General features: G+C 39.5%; 2 long non-coding RNA genes across 2 annotated transcripts; both read right to left on the bottom strand.

Moving 5' to 3' along the window:
• Positions 1–13,958: 13,958 nt before the first annotated feature.
• On the bottom strand, positions 13,959–15,270 carry LOC134624224 (uncharacterized). Its single transcript, XR_010093492.1, has 3 exons — positions 15,239–15,270; positions 15,076–15,146; positions 13,959–14,279 (listed from the first exon to the last, which is right to left on the bottom strand). It is a non-coding gene; the product is annotated as an uncharacterized LOC134624224 (long non-coding RNA).
• A 954-nt stretch (positions 15,271–16,224) lies between these two features.
• On the bottom strand, positions 16,225–17,461 carry LOC134624212 (uncharacterized). Its single transcript, XR_010093479.2, has 3 exons — positions 17,385–17,461; positions 16,896–17,080; positions 16,225–16,435 (listed from the first exon to the last, which is right to left on the bottom strand). It is a non-coding gene; the product is annotated as an uncharacterized LOC134624212 (long non-coding RNA).
• Positions 17,462–17,494: the final 33 nt, after the last annotated feature.

A 17,494-nucleotide genomic window follows, 5' to 3' on the forward strand; every position in this document is an offset into this window, starting at 1 on the left:
AATTTCCTAATGTTGTAAACCTGCTCAACATTTGGCAATAAAACCCTTTCTGATTCTGATTCACACCTGAACCTGCCTGTGTAAATGAACTAAACTAAACTAAAAAAAAAAGCACAGACAAAGATAAGTGAAAATAAAAAATTCATCAAACAGCTCACCGTTTGAATATTTATAATATCACAGCATTGAAAAACACCACTGGACATCTATTGCAACACAACAGTTATTAACTGAGCTTTATGTAAAAGAAATCTAGTAAATAATCATGAAGGTGCTGGAAAAACAGGAAGTGAACTTCAAATGTCACATAGAGAAGCTGTAAACTGAGACTTGACACCCTCAGAGGGGTGTCGCTGGGCCCAAGCCATCAAGTCCTACTTAATGGCTTAAAAAAAGCCCTCAGAGGTTTCTTTCTTTGAACATGTGATGCCTTCATGCTCCAACAAGACCAACAAGAAGGTATCCATCCTTCCTCAGAGGTGTGTTTAAATCAAACTCAACAGTTTGAACCTTTGAAACAGAGACAATCATCAATCATTTGTCATGTTGGAAGTCTCTTCCCCTCCTGAGTAGGGATGGGTATCATTTAGGCTTCATCCAATACCGATGCCAAACCGGTACTTTTGAAACGGTGCCGGTGCTTAAACGGTGGAGAACACAAAGTTTGTCCAAAAACCTCTTATGTTTTTATTTTTAGCAGTCTTCTTTTTTCTGCAAAATGATAAACACCGTCCAGCCCCACGGGGCAATCCACGCTAACTCGCTAATGGAGCCACACCCGCAGTAGATGTGCTCGGTGTGAGGTCTCGCAGCAAGCTATCAAATACGGTGCATTTCTCGGCTTTAAAAAAAACCCGCTATGCGTCGCCAGGTGTTTCATCAGATTCGAGGTGTTACCTCCTTTGCACAGTATCAGCTTAAAGCACTTGTTGCAGGCTGCTGAGTTTGCATCTTTTGCTGCGAAGTACAGCCAGACTTTTGACCGCTTCGCCTTTTTTAATCTGTAGCTCTGCTCTAAAAGAACGTACGTACCTGGCCCCGCCTACTATCCTTGGAAAGGTAAAATGATTGGCTAGAATCCAAAGTGTATGACATCTCAGGAAAAAGAAGCACTGAAATAAAGCACCGAAATGTGCGCTGCTTTTCGGTCTGGTTACTACCGTTTATGTCAGAACCGGTGCCATCATGGCACCGGACACCCGGTACCCATCCCTACTCCTCAGTCTCCTGGCATGGAAGGAAATTCTTTTTATCTTTATGCAGAAAATAAAATCCTAAAATTTAAACCGTGAGACAAAACAACCAAGAAGTTAACATATATTGACATGAAAGTCACCACTAAGGAACTTTTTCCAGTCCAGACTGAAACTGAAACTAATTGACACTTTAATGCAAAGAAATCCCTGGAAAAGTGTTTACATATAGAACCTGATGAAGATAGAAATTGTTGATTCGAGGAAAACTCCTGTGGAGGTGTAAACAGTGTTCAAGTCTCAGTCATGGTGAATTACCCTTATGTAACAATCACAGAGAAACATAAACCAAACACAGGACCCACAGAGGCACAGAAACATCCAGCATTGACTCTTTAATCTGGGCGGGGGTCACACAAAGGAAGCGAACAATGAAGGGAACTTGGAGAAGTCTGAAAACAGGAAAAGGTCCATATATGAGATAAAAGTTGCTTAGCAACCACATTCCCCACTGTAACCACAGGAAGTGAGACATCCTGTATAACATGCTGTACTGACACAGGCAGATTTGTAGACACAGCTTTGCTCTCTGCAAACAGTGAAATAAGAGCTTGTTCATGTGTTTGTTATTAACTCTCATAGACTGGAGACAATGTGAACTCACAGCAGCAATAATATCATTTATTTATAGTTGGTTTTTCTTGTTTTCATAAAGCATCGACACAAAGATGTGGCTCTGCTGGCTGCAGCAGCAGGTTACAGGAAGAAGGCAGTGTGGGAATCGTTTGATGTCAGGTTGCTGTTTGTGCTGACAGCTTTTCATTGAGCCGATGCTCTCACTGCTGTTCTGCAAGGAACATCCAGCGAGTTGCTGTCTGCCTTCCTATGACTGCTACCTGTTCAGCACTAATAGTGTGCATCAGGACGATGATGTCTGCACAGCCTCAGTGTTCAGAGAAATATTGGAGTCCTTTTGGCAGAGTCACAGTTAGGCTGTATTTCCACTCTGGACTCTTTTCTAGACACACTGATGCTTCACTGGCCTCAGTGCTCTTATTCTGTGAGAGGAACAACATCAAATTCTTTAGCAGAGAATTTTCAGTCCATGATATTAAGGGAGACACAGATCAGAGCAAGCTGTGGCAGCTAAACTGCAGATCTGAACTTCCTTTAACACATCTTCATGACCCTGATTTCTCAATTTCTCTCTTTTCCTTAGAGTGGAGTATTTTTAACAACCCCCATCCCGACCCTGCTGATTGGCCCAGAATAGATCGAGTGTGGTAATTCTCAAACCAGGGCCAGGACTCAAAGGACCTGCCTACCCTCATTACTGGAGAGGCCGGCTCCTCAGCAGGACTGCACTCCTGCACTGCACCACCCCCTGCTGTCCTTTCCATTTCTCTGACTGTGAGAGTAAAGAGCGACAGCACAGACTGATGTAAGCTTTGAAGCTTTGTTGTATACAAGAATTTTTAAAAGCTCGTTGAATTCTGCTTTTATATTTTATGAACTCCCAGGTCTGTTTGAGCCTCCAGCTAAAATAAAAGGATGAAGCTGTTCTACAAGAACACATCTGAGCTGATATTAATGTGATGAACACACATTTATGATCGCAGTGTACAGTGACAGGGCAGTGATGTCATCAGCCCCATAACTGACAAATCAGTGATGTTTGTTTCTGGGTTTGAGGTCAAAGGTCAACTTCATACCTGGATCATGTTATTAGTGTTGAACATGTCACTGCAGACCTGTCAGTATGTGTGGAACTTATCTTTATTCCCTGATGTAGGAACGTCTTTGACTTGTGTGTTTATTCTTAGTTTAAAATGGTAAATGGCCTGTATTTGTATAGCGCTTTACTAGTCCCCTAAGGACCCCAAAGCGCTTTACACACCCATTCACACACTGGTGATGGCAGCTACATTGTAGCCACAGCCACCCTGGGGTGCACTGACAAAGGCGAGGCTGCCGGACACTGGCGCCACCGGGCCCTCTGACCACCACCAGTAGGCAACGGGTGAAGTGTCTTGCCCAAGGACACAACGACCGAGATTGTCCAAGCCGGGGCTCGAACCGGAAACCTTTCGATTACAAGGCGAACTCCCAACTCTTGAGCCATGATCACCTATTGATGATAAATGTTTGAATCCAGCAGGAAAGTGAGAGTCTTTTCAGGTGCAGTTGATGCTGTCCATTATCTCAGCTCCACAAATGACCTTTAGTCTGAGGTCACTTCCTGTCACCGCCCTGACAGAGTCCCTCAAAGGCTGATGACATCACAGCGACGAAGGCCGTCCTGATCCAAAGGTTTCTACAAATGTGTCCTTCTTCTTCTCTGGGATCTGAAGCATCAGGTGTGTCCTATCCTCAGATTCATTGTACGCTGGTGGCAGTAGATCATTTGAATCTGTTTATTCTAGCCAGCATCCAAAGAAGAGCTGTGAACATCCTTCAAGAAGCCTGGAGAACTTTACCTGAAGATCTTTAAAGAGCTGACAGGAAGCTGCCTCAGAGAGATCAGACTGTGCTGCAGGATAAAGCTTTGTGTCTTAACTGTGTTTGTTGTGTTATTTGTGTCATTCGTTAATTAAGAAATATGGAGAAAATGTTGGGAACAGCAGGGACCTGAAATCATATGAGATGTTAGTGGATTTAGGAAGACGTCAGAGATGAAACCAGTCCAGCCAGTCCCATCATCCAAAAGAAGTCATGTGACCTGAGCAGCAGCTCTCAGAGACCTTCCTCCCTCACCTGTACAGGAAGCACTGAGAGCCGAGCTTCAACATTTCCTCTGATTATGAGCTCGTCCATAATGTGCAAACAGGAGGTCACCTGTTTTCCCGAGGACGCCTTTCCACCTTCTACATTTCTAAATGCGACAAACTCGTAAGTTTGCCGTGTTTAGTTTGTGTTTGTCACAGCCGTGATGTGTCAGCTCTGTTTCTTTTGGACCCAAAGGATGATTTTCTACCACTACCAGTGTTGGGTAAGTTACTTTAAATTAGTAACTCAGTAACTCAAAAGTAACTCAGTTACTTCAAGTTACTCGTTACTTTCAAAGTAACTAGTTACTAGGGAAAGTAACTTTGGTTTTACCCAGAATTCTCTTATTAATGCGTTGCTTCCCTAACTGGATACCCAGAAAGGATGCCAGTCTTCTAGCTTGCTTAAGGTTCAGATATTGAGGAGGAATCCAAAATAACCACTGACCCGGCCTGGTGCAATTAGACGACATTTTAATGAATTACACATGTGTGAGCCAATACTGTGCAGATTCAGTATTAAACTATCTTACAATAGTCAGAACAAAGGTTTTATAGGGGTAAGATAGTACAGCCCCCTTTTCTGTTGCCAGGCAGATCCAGTACAGCATACGTCAATGCAAAACCACAAACGTTCAGTTAACTTTGAACACAGTTTTAAAGAACATCGTCTTCGGCTCGACCCCAGGTGCTTCCCCTCAGCTCGTCTTCGCTGTCGCTTATCTCTGGGACATCTGGTGTACTTCCTGGAACAGACTAACACGTATGCACCCAAACTTTGCAGTTATAGCCAAACATAATGTTACGGGTTCGAAATTGAGGATGAGAGCAAAACAATGATAGTCCAGAAGAGGTCGTTCAAACAATTGATTTTAATGAATGCACGCTGCGTGGAGAGGTGCAAACTGCAAAACAGTTGTACATCTCTACCCAAAATACACTCTAGATTGCTTTTATAACATCAGGGTATTGTGACGCCCCTTCTTGCGTTTACAAGCACATAATTTGCATGTACAGAACATTCAGGTATTTTAAGAATTAAATGTAACATAGAGGTTCCTCCTTGTGGCATACTCTTCTGAATATGGTGATGACCTAAGGCCTTTGAGGTCACCCTGGACTGGACATCCTTCCGTCACCTGTAACTAGGCAAACTCAAATACCACAAGAAGCTTTGCTCAGGCCTTTGCTCAGCTTCTATTTTACTGTAACACTATACTCAGCATATGAGTTATGATATATATATTTAACTCAATCATTTTAAAGTAGTTATAACTGCACCTGTAATAAACATGTTAATATTTGATTATGATAACCCCTATAATATAAATTATAACATAATGCCAGCAGCTTCAATAAACACTTTGATGAAATGATAATTAATACAATGTTAAGGATGGTGGTTATATACAGTTCAGCAGTGACCTAATTTCTTTAAATATTACAATTCCCTCTTTTGACGTCTTCCAAAGACGTCACTACACCATTCCCAGGTCCACTACCTTCGCTTTGACCCTCTCTCTGCTACCCCTTACTAACCTACTGTGTTCATCTAAGGTTCCTGTCATTATTCAAAGTTGGTTCACAATATCATATCAGACAAAATGATAAATCCTACTGCCACGTCTGCTTTGTTAAGCTCTTCAGTTAGACTCTGTGCCTGTGTGCCAATGTGTGTGTACATGCGTCTCGACGTTTAATGTCTAAATGTACATTTGGATGTATGTGGACTTGTATGTCTATCGGCATTTATGAGTCAGTAGTTTTTAAGAAAGAAGGCGTTAGTGTGTAAAATGTTTCCTGACTATTAACTCCTGATACTGGAGGGACTTTCCTGTTTGCCCAACCTCTTGGGTTTGGCCTTTTACACTTTTACTAAAGAAATTTTTAATAGAGCCCAAAGAGATTTTTATTTTGCTCCTGTGCTTGACAGGATAAGCCAAGTTGTTTTTTTTTTTTTGTTTTGAAATTTTTCCCTTCTGTGTGTGTGTCTACATAGGTAAGCATATTATAATCAACATAACATCCCTGATTTGCAAATTATTTTCTGCCCCCGCTGCAGGGCAACATCATGTGGTGGTGAGTCCATGTTGGCTAGTTTAATGCAGATATGTAACAGTTTCTTGATTCCATGGCCCACTCATAGTTGCGCAGTGTCAATGTATGTGGAGAGTTCAATACACATTTCTTGGCTAATTATTTTCCCAATAAAAGTGAAATCATACATTACATTTGATTTCACTTATATATTATCATGTTCTGGGCTCTATCCATTATATTAACTTTATTCAATCTCAATACTCTTTATGTGTGTGAGCAACGCTTTTAGTTTTATTAAACACAACCCCAGTAAAATACACACCATCCCCATGTCAGCCTAAATCTCCGCTAAAAAGCACACTTCAAAATTTTCTATCTGGATTTACGCCTCTTTTGGCTTCAAGCATATACATAACATGCAAAGGTTACTGTTAATGCCCATTAGTCAAGTTTCCATTATCTACAACATTTTGTTTCACCCGGCTCACCCTCACACGTTTCCTGTCCACTTATTGCATATTTATCTTTAAGACCTTTTACCTCAGTCGTTGCTAAGCAAAAACAAAGCAACCTGTGGTCCACCTTTACCCTGTAAAATAAACCCCTGTCATGTTTGTGTCTGTAAGCATGTTTTGCTTTCATTCATTACACTCCACGCCATTCCTGCAAGTTAGGAGCTGTAAAGTTGAAAGCTGCATCAAGTCCAGGCGTTTGGCCTGGCCTATATATATATCATGTGTGTTTGTAAGCGTGCATGCAATTAACCTGCTATGTTCTCATCTTCCCTCAACATGTATCACCTGGACACTCTCACCAGTGAAGCTTAAAACCCTTTCGGACGGAACATTAACTCTAAACAAGCACAGTTATGCATTGTGTATAAAATGAACTCAACCTATAAATAAAGACATCACTGTTATGACCAACATCGACCTCTGCACAGCAAGAGCTCTTAAACATTAGAATCATCAACTGTGACTTATATAGTGTTATTTCGGTACTTTATACTTCACACATTTTTGAACGTTGTTTATATGGGGAGTTCCTCTTTTTGTGTCTATATTTATTAATATGCCTTGTGCACTAAAGCTTCCTGTTTTTCAGTCTGGCTGAGCACTTGTTTGTGAGTAAAAACTGGCCTCTACAAGCCTTCATAGCAGATACACATTACAAATGCTTCATATATACAGAGAAAAACCCAATAATCCACATTTCACTATTTTGTTCTTCGGTTCAGATTTGGATTCTGTATTGTTCTTTATTTGTTATTATTTATATTCATGTTGTTTTTTGCTAGTCTTGGTTTGTTGTTGTCTGTTTGGGAGCTGACATAGTCTCTGTAAATAAACTTCTTTTGGTGGAGTAGCATCAGGAGAGAAGCTCCAGAGAGGCATCTTCCATGTTAAACACTAAAATATAACATAAGAGATCTTCTCAACGTGTTGTATATTTTTAATATTTCCTTATTATTTTGTCATAAAATAAATCAACCAAATAACTTAAGCTGTGTGACAGCACCTTGCGTTTACGCCAGGCTGTGAGCTGCCCTGAAGCTACACCCCCTTTTACCCCATTTAATTTCTCAATCTTAGTTTAAACTATTCCTGACCTTCTCCTTCTCTCGTCTGATCATCTCAAGTACGTCCTGTACCAAATTTGCTTCCTCTTTTCAAGTCCCACATTTAATTTCAAGCTCTAAACTCAGAGCTGAAGTTCCCCTTTTCTAATTCTGTATGTTCTACAAGAGAGCAAGTCGGTAAACAAGTTTATCATCACAAAGGTTGTTAGGTACAGGTCACATAGACATTTGCTTATTACCCCTAAAACAGCACATTTCATGTAGCTAATCGCATATATTAACACCCCCCTTTTTTTTAACACATCTCATGTGTTACAAACTCAAAATCCTTCACTCAGGTTTGGGAATTAAAGCAAAAGTTTACTCCTATCGCATTATGTATAAATGCTCCAGAACTTCAAACCTGTGTGTTACCCAGAACATCACCTGTTATACTCACCTTCTCCACTTATGATCCCACCTGTGTTATAAAACAAAAGTTAAAACAGAACAATTATCAGTCATGTGTTCAACCTGAGTCCAGTCTTTTATCAGGGTCCAGTCGGTCCAACCTATGGTCTGCCTGGTCCGTCCATTCACCTGTCCATTCCCACACATTCACTCACACGCATCAACATCCGGTAGTGGTAAACGTCCGCACAAATAATCAGATTTCCACTTTCAGTAAACTCAGTTAATTTATATAATCATTTATTTTCTTTTTAGTTGTTTCTAGGAAAATAGTTCTTTATACTTTTGGACTGGATTGGCTCGCTGCAATCCTTTTAGACAGGGACCCACAATCTGACCCATTGTAATTCAAAAAAGGTCCCCTTACTTTTTGTTCTCCTGAGACTATTGTCGGCGCCGTTATTCATTGTTTTCTTTTGCAGGCCTGCTTAGAACAAAAATGAGAAAAAAGAGAGCTGAGTATTAGCTCATCAAAGTACCAAACAAAATCACCTGACAGGTTTTTTCTTTATAAGTGCACTGTTACAAAACCCCTTAAACATGTCCATGATTATTAAAACTCCCTCTTTAAAAATAAAACAACAACCTCAAATATCTTCAACAATCTTAAATTTCACCCATAGAACACACCCAAAACGTAAAAAACTACACCGTTTCGTACACAATATCCCCCTTTAAGCATTTTACCAAACTCACCTTCAACCTTAACATATAAGCACGTTCTCACAATATGTCAACACTAATTTATACACCTCTTAATCAAATTTGCACCTCCTAACAATCTACCCCTCCTTTAAGGCCTCAATCACACACACAGCAACCTCCTCTGTCATCAGTCACACGAGCTCTCAAACTTTTTGCATACTCAGCCATATCTCCACAATTTAACTTGGCAAGAGAAATACTTTTTTTTTTTAAACCTCATGCCATTATTCAATTATTTTCATTTTCTTTCTATACTAATCCCTTGTTTTCATCAGTCAGTGCAAAGCACTCCTAAGTCACACTTTTAAACTAGTTTAATCAGTTTATTAAACATTCACACCATTCTATCACTCATACAAGTAGCAAGCCGATCTTCATTGTGTATGTTTGTGTGTGCTATTTTGCATATATGGCTTCACAGTCTCACAGACACTTTCCCATTCTCCAGTTAAAGAGTCAGTTTTCTCCGTCCCCGAATCACTAACCCAAATTTTACTTCCCCACCTTAAATCACAGCCCTCCTGGTCTTCCACCACCAGTTAGGGCTTGCTGTCAGGTTCCTGGACACTGTAAACAATTCAACCAGAAACTTGCCTTAACATATCCATTCATGTTAACCTGTAATTTCTTCAGACTCCTTTATCTGGAGAATTGGTGCGGGTCTGCTGTACTCCTGAAAATAACAAACTAAAACATTTTCATTATTATCACGGACGCCTAAACGACCCATTTCTCATTTTCTATTCAAAAATACCAATTATGTCATGTATGTAAGCGTGTTCTTCCTTGCGTTATGTGGTCATGTAAATGCAGTGTAAGCTGTTTTCTTCATTGCATGCCTTCATTGCGTTCTTCATTACATTCTCCTGTATTCATGTCAATATACACTAAGTGTAAGCTGTTTCTTAATTGCCTGCCAGGTGATCATCTTAATTAAGTGTAAGCAGTTTCTTCATTGCATGAGTGTAAGCTGCTTCTTCATTGCATCCTTATGTATTCATTGCATTTTCATGTATTCATATTTAATCTATGCATCTTTTCACTGAGCTCTAGATTCAGACTATCTCACTTCTGATTCGTTTCAAAAATAATCTCACATGTAACAATTTGTATATGTGTGTCTTCTATTCATTAATATAATTGTCAGTTATTTTGATTATCTTTACCTTTTGTATTGTTTACCTCTTTGTTGTGATGGGGTGGACATCCCTAAACGATCCCGAGTTCAGGGTTCAATTTCAATCCAATCATCTCCTATCTTCTCGCAGTCAAACTCGTCCAGCTTCATCTCTCACTGGTCCTTTTCCATTCACAGTGTCCTGTTCGGGCTTCAGAGCTCCAGCAAACACAGTGTGTTTCTTCTCTGTTTTGATCTTTCAGTATTTCCTCTTCCTTCAGTCTTATTTTCATTTGCTCTGTTTTCTTCTCCATTCATTTTTTCTGTCTTTTCTTCCAAGATTGCTCCAAGCTTGGCAAATATGACAGTCAGTGCCTTCAAGCAGACATATCACGCTGTTCTTCACCAGCATGCATATTGCATCACGTGCTGTCTCCCATGCTGCTGGACTCATCAGTCGTTGTCAGTGTTACTGCTTTCGCCTGCACTGTCTTTTAGCTTCCGTTACTTCTTCACGTCCACGATGTTCTATCGGTCTTCATCAGGAAATTGGCTGTCCTTTGCGTTTCTTCTCGGGGTCAAGGACAAAGTGAGAGCTCAAGCTGCACAATTTCCAGCCAAAGACTGGCTTATTTTCACCCAATTCTTTTAATCTACTTTTCTTCTGCTGAACTCAAGGTTGCAAAGTTGAGAGAGTCCACCTGTATTGGCACACTAAAGCATATAATTAGTATCATCTTCATTTTATCTTAAAACCTCCCTTTTGCTTCATCTGCCCCGAGTTAAATCTCTCTCTCTACTCTGAGTGCACACTTGTCACCGTGAGCTTCCCTTTTATGGGCATGCATTTCCTGTCCCAGACACACACACACGGTTTCCTGTTTCTACAGCTTCTGCAGAGACTTCCTTTTAATAATCAGTCTACAAATAATCAGTAATTCTATCTAAAAACCATATACCTTCATTTCACTCACACACATTGAAATAGCGCTCTTTCACTTCTCCACACACATCACCATTCTTTAGGTCAGTTTTGTAGCATCAGTCACACAATCATTTCTTGAGTGGGTGTACTAAGTGCATATACTTATGTGTTTTTAAACAGAAAATAAAGTCAACCTCTCATAACATCACTCAAAGTCAAATATCTTCATAGTCCCAAAAGCAAGCATATTATTTCCCTAGTCAAAAGTCAAACCGTTACTCATAGTAATTTTCATCTCACCGCCTTTGTGTTTTGAGTCATGGTCAGTGGCCCCTATTTCACAGCAAACACGCACCTCTGTTTCAACCGGCCCTGTCTGACCATCCGTTATTGGAGTCAACACAAGACTAAACGTAAAGCCAGTCATATCTCTGCTATCTTCTTCCAAAACTCCATGGTCTGTTTCCTCCATGGAGTGTACAGGTTACATTACAAAACTACATTTGAAAGCCAATCGCACACATGCAAAATGAGACAGACATGTATCATAAAGTAATCATCGTATTTAACAACCGTAATGCCAACAAAGTAGAAATAAAAGCAATTCTTCCCTTAAAACACCAATATACGTCGTCCTTCACCCAGGCTCTGCAGTCAGTCATTAGCCACTCATTAGTAAACAGGAAATGTCACTCTAAATAAGTCACAGGCATCTCATTTACATAGACACAGACACACTCTCAAAATAACCAGCCTGCTGCAGTGCCTGTGGCAGACAGAGCCTATATACAAACATAGAAATTATAACCCAGAGACGTAAAACATCCTACTTTACATCAAAAAAAGAAATATATTTCATACACACTTTTAAATATTCTAACCTCTTTCAGACGCCATGACCCGTCTCACACACACTGCCTTTTCTCTCTCAAACATCCGCTTTCCGCTCACTCAGACAAATCATGCAGAGTCACTCAAATCAAATACTGACAGCATTCACACGGTTAAAATCACTCGAAATACGCTTTCATACGAGTATTTTGGACATGCCTTCCATGTTCAGAAAGAGCAGGTCAAAAGAAAAAAGAAAAAGAAAACTGAAACCTCTCATCGTCCTCACCGCTTCTCCCCACACACACATAACTGAAAAATAAAACACACCAACATTTATGGCTCACGAAATATACATCTATCAAAATTCAGTCATTTACTATACATCCACACTAATCTATTCAAACTGTATTCATACTCTCATAATAAGCAAAACCAACCTCTTATATACAGGAAAATTGGCAAAACGCTCAATACTGTCGAAACTGAAACCACCCTCTCTGCGCGTCCCCACTGCTCATTTGCATTTACACACACCATCAGTGCACATCCGGCTGTGCATTACTGACCCAGAGACTGATCCTACTCATAGATCTCATATTTTATATTACAGACGTCTTTATATTTACAACTGCACAGATTTTTTAGGCCTTTAAAACACCTACCGAATTTCGACAAATTTAATAATAACCGCCCTGCGGAAAACTCCCTGAGTTTTTTGCGACCAATTTAGCCATTATCCCGTCCCCGACGGTGGCCCGATTGCTAGTGTCCTACCTGAATTTAAAAGCGTTAACCAACCCAAACTTTCCCTGAAGCTCTATTTGTGGCATCTCACAGCCAAGGCTTTCTCGAAGTTTTAAGTTAAAGTTACACGCCCGAAACCGGGTTTCTACTGACCAAAAAAGTGCAAACCACCGTCCCGGACGGCAAAGTGGTCCAACCACTAGTTATTCTGGAGTGCCCCAAGCTCCACAGTGACCAACTGACTATCCCTCATAGAGGACGGAATCTGAGCGTCCCCGACTCCGGCAAGCGTTACCTCTGAGCGATGCACTTGTTAGACTCCCAGAGTCCCTTTCTATACAATTTAATTATTTTGAAGACACCCCAATAATCACAAACCCACCATATCGGTGTCCAAGCCCGGCTTTATATTCAATTGAGACTTTATTGTCACAAACTTCACCAATTACCTATTATTCTAAATCCTCTTTATTCTAAATCCTCTTTATTCTAAATCCTCTTTATTCTTATTCCTTTGGGACTTTAACCCGGTACCTTTAGTGAGACTCTAACTCACTTTTACTCTTTTTCTTATCATTACTTCAACTTCAACTTCTCATGAGATTTTCACCAAAATCAAAACAGACCTTTACCAGTAATTTTCAGTGAGTAGACTTTCAATTTGTTTTCAGATCCAATTCAGCACTGTTTGGAAATAATTCAACAGGTAGTGCCTTACCTTTAAATAAGCCGGCTTATGTCCACTCACTTCGACCACTGACTCGTGTCTGCCTGTTTGAGCACCTTGGACCCTCTCAGTCTCAACCTCCAACTTTCTCCCTCAACCCCGGGCCAATGCACCAAATGTTACGGGTTCGAAATTGAGGATGAGAGCAAAACAATGATAGTCCAGAAGAGGTCGTTCAAACAATTGATTTTAATGAATGCACGCTGCGTGGAGAGGTGTAAACTGCAAAACAGTTGTACATCTCTACCCAAAATACACTCTAGATTGCTTTTATAACATCAGGGTATTGTAACGCCCCTTCTTGCGTTTACAAGCACATAATTTGCATGTACAGAACATTCAGGTATTTTAAGAATTAAATGTAACATAGAGGTTCCTCCTTGTGGCATACTCTTCTGAATATGGTGATGACCTAAGGCCTTTGAGGTCACCCTGGACTGGACATCCTTCCGTCACCTGTAACTAGGCAAACTCAAATACCACAAGAAGCTTTGCTCAGGCCTTTGCTCAGCTTCTATTTTACTGTAACACTATACTCAGCATATGAGTTATGATATATATATTTAACTCAATCATTTTAAAGTAGTTATAACTGCACCTGTAATAAACATGTTAATATTTGATTATGATAACCCCTATAATATAAATTATAACATAATGCCAGCAGCTTCAATAAACACTTTGATGAAATGATAATTAATACAATGTTAAGGATGGTGGTTATATACAGTTCAGCAGTAATAACCTAACTAGAACTATATATGTAATCTACTGAATAAATGTTTTAATCAAAAGCCTCTACTAAAAGCTTAATCCAAAGATATAAATGCAGTATTACAACAGTTTTACAAAAGTATAAAGTATAAAATTCTCCCCAAAGTAGCAAAAAAATAGAATAAAATAAAATAAAATTGTGCACAAGTATTAGTCTTTTTTAAGTCCAAATGGTACCGGTGGGGCCCATGACAAATGGGTGTATTGCAACAGTTCGTCCAATGAGGAGTGTGTGTGTGTGATTGTCTATCCTACCGTACTACTTGTACAGTAGAGGATTGTAGTCCATTAATGTGCAAATGAGTGTGCGTGTGTATGTATATCGCCTCCTAGGATCTTGGGTTGGCTCGCCATCCAGTGAACACTGGAACGCTCTGGGTTCTGGTTTCGCTGACCTGTTCCTTGGATTCGTCCCATATAAAAAACCTGACCCATAAACAATGGTCAAATATATGTCACATCCACTTTTAAGAATAACTCTCACAAATTAAACTAAAGTAGTGTCACAATGCAGTAATCACTATTCAGATCAGCTATCACCAATTCAATCATCATCAGTTCAGTCATGTTGTACAACATTAAAATATCAAGTTTCAAAGTATCAATGTATCAATATCCAAAATTCACAGCTGTAACCTGCAGTAATATTAAAGATTATCTACAGGGTTTCAAACATTCAGGAATTATAGTCAGCATATAATTCACGTTCATTGTAAACATTAATTACATTCATCAGAATAAACTCACTGTACATATATATCTAATCACAAATAAATAAGTATATTACCCCTTTTAAGAAATGGAATAATATGCAAATGTTTATCAGAAATTGAACAAAGTGCAAACAATCAGGTTCAATAACATGTAAACACAAAGACTCAGTCCACAAATAGGAGTATTAAAATAGACGTGCTTAATCCTGCTTGTACCATAGGCCTACTAGTACAAGTGGAAATACACTAAAAATTACCTCCAAGTATTCAATACTGAGTATTGTAAAACAACAGATTGACATCAAAATTAAACAGGAAGCAGGATAAAGTCTGCTTACAATTATCTCTCACAAAGCTATTTTTAGCTGCTTTAACCATTTACAGTGTTTCACATGTTAAATGACTTAGTTAACGATCTAACTAACAGAACAGCAGTGCGTTTCAGAGACATGCAACAACTGTACCCACACTCCACACATCACGTGTCTGATTAGCCACATTTAGCTTACCGCCGTCGAGTGTATGCTCAGCGTTTACGTGAAGCCACAGCTCAGTAAACCTTCCGGTTTCGCTCTGCCCTCTACGACAACAAATGCAAAACCATATTTTGTGAAAAATATCAGTTTAGATGGTAATTTTTTAACTCGTTAGATGTTAATTTCTCCAGCTTACCGATAACAAAGTTTTAGTCTGCCTGCTCTGTTCAGCTGTAGAAGCAAGAGACTGCAAACTTGGGAGCTGGCACTAAGGAGGGACAAGAGCTGTCTAGAGCTTCACCGATTGGCTGACATGTGAGGAGTGGAGTAAAACAATAGGCTCTCATCAGAGCTCATCAACCCTCTGAGAAAACTTAACCCTTGTTTGACCAGAGCACATCATATATAAATCTGTGTCCCTTTTATGTTTAAATAAATATATTGATCTAGCTCCACTTTCATTAACAGGGACAAGTAAGAACAATGAACATTAAAGGTTTTACTTTTTCTTCTCTTTTGTTTGAGAAGATTTTAGGAACTGGGTTACACCAGCAGCAGAAATAGCAGCATAACACGTTACTCCCACCTGACACCTGCCACAAGTACACTGTGCCACCTAATGGCCTGAACCTAAAATGGTTAAAATGGCAGTGTAGTAGTGTGAGGGCAGATTAATGATGAAATGAATGAAACTAAATTAAAATAAACTAAAATAAGTTTGTTTTATGTGTCACTTTTTAATCTGTCTGTTTTAATCTATTTCTATCGTTTCAACCCTCTACAAATGCAAACACATCATTTTGGGGTTGTTACATCAGTGTTATAAATCTAATCATTGTACATAGTATCACTAGGAAGAAGCCCAGATAGCAAGGAAACATTGAAACAATGTTGAGTCAATATCAGGCGACGTCATTGAAGCAACGTTGAAGTGTGACGTTGACCCAACATCACTCTTGCACCCATTTTTAACGTTGAAACAACGTCAGGTTTTGATGTTGAATCAATGTTGAAACCTGACATTGATTCGACGTTATATTTTCTAACACTGTTGACATTGAAACAATGTCAGATTCTGATATTGAAACACTGTTGAGATATGGTATTGATTTTCCACCTCTTTCGCACAGTTGCTTTTTATTGAAAAAAAACAAAAAACCAAAAAAGGTCAATAGACATGTATCATTTGCAAAATACTTTATTAAAAGACAAAGTTTCCTATTTACATTTCTATGTTTCACGTCACTTTTTATTATTTACTCCGGGATGGGGATGGATGATGTGCTTCCTGCGCCACCCGTACGATCTGGAGCATATCTGAGCCATTTCTGGACTGCTTGAGCAAAGACCAACTCAGACATAGAGTTCGCCCCTACCTGCTGCGCCAGGCCATCTAGGACAAAAAATAGACACACACACAAAAAAAGGGAATTAGAGCACATGAATAAGCTCTTGTTAATTGTCTTCAGCAGGGAGAAAGTATGTAAACTCCTAGGCTGATAAACATGAAAGTCACCAGGCGGAAATCAGCAAACTGCCGCATTTGATTCCCAAAGAGCTATAAGCTGAAAATGCGATATGTCTTAGCATGGTGTGCCGTGTATCCTTTAAAAAAAAAAAAAAGAAAACATGGGTCCTCGGGCTGTACAAAGTGTACAACCCGAGGACAAAACAAGCCGAAGACCAAAGACTCCATCTCCAGATTAACCGGACATGAAAGTCTTGTTATTAAGAAAGACAAAGTAATATAGCAAAAAACAGACATAGGAAATGTGAAACGCACCCAGCACATCAATTGATCCCTTTATTGTTCACTTTAGGCTCATAAAACTACAATAAATGTTAAAACTTACCAAATATGCATCTGCACAGCGCTGTCTCTTTAAATGCCCTTTTTTGCTTTGTCTGGTCCTTGTTTTTTTTTCCCCTGTCCAGTTGAGTACAGAGGCCAGCTCCTTTGTAATGGCATAAACCATTACACGGCGGACTCGCACCTCCAGTGTGGTCCAGCAGCACCAATCAACGCAAAGCGTCTCACCTATAGACACATTTTATGAGATGGAATTAGCGAGTCTCATGTCTTAAATGTGTATGCAAGTGCTTGTGTGTTTACTTCATGTAATTGATGATAGAAACATGTCATTTAGTTTTCCCTAAAGCCTGATTTTCAAGTCATACAAAGAATAAACCAAAGTATTGGCAGTGCAATGTATTTCTATTCCCTTTTGTTGGATATTCATTTGTTAGTTCTTGTAACTGCTAAAAGTGTTTACTAGTTTTTGCCTGTCACATATATTTGTTATACCATGTAAACTGTGAAATTCCAAGATTTTCAAACTTGCCTTGTAATAGTGGCCTCACAGAGTCTCTGGAATCTACAGAAAAAAAAAATCACAACAAGATGACATTCAGGAGTATAAACTGGTGTTTTGAAGATAAGAGTACAATGACA

This window comes from Pelmatolapia mariae, linkage group LG3_W (assembly GCF_036321145.2).
Source record: "Pelmatolapia mariae isolate MD_Pm_ZW linkage group LG3_W, Pm_UMD_F_2, whole genome shotgun sequence".
Lineage (NCBI taxonomy): Eukaryota > Metazoa > Chordata > Actinopteri > Cichliformes > Cichlidae > Pelmatolapia > Pelmatolapia mariae.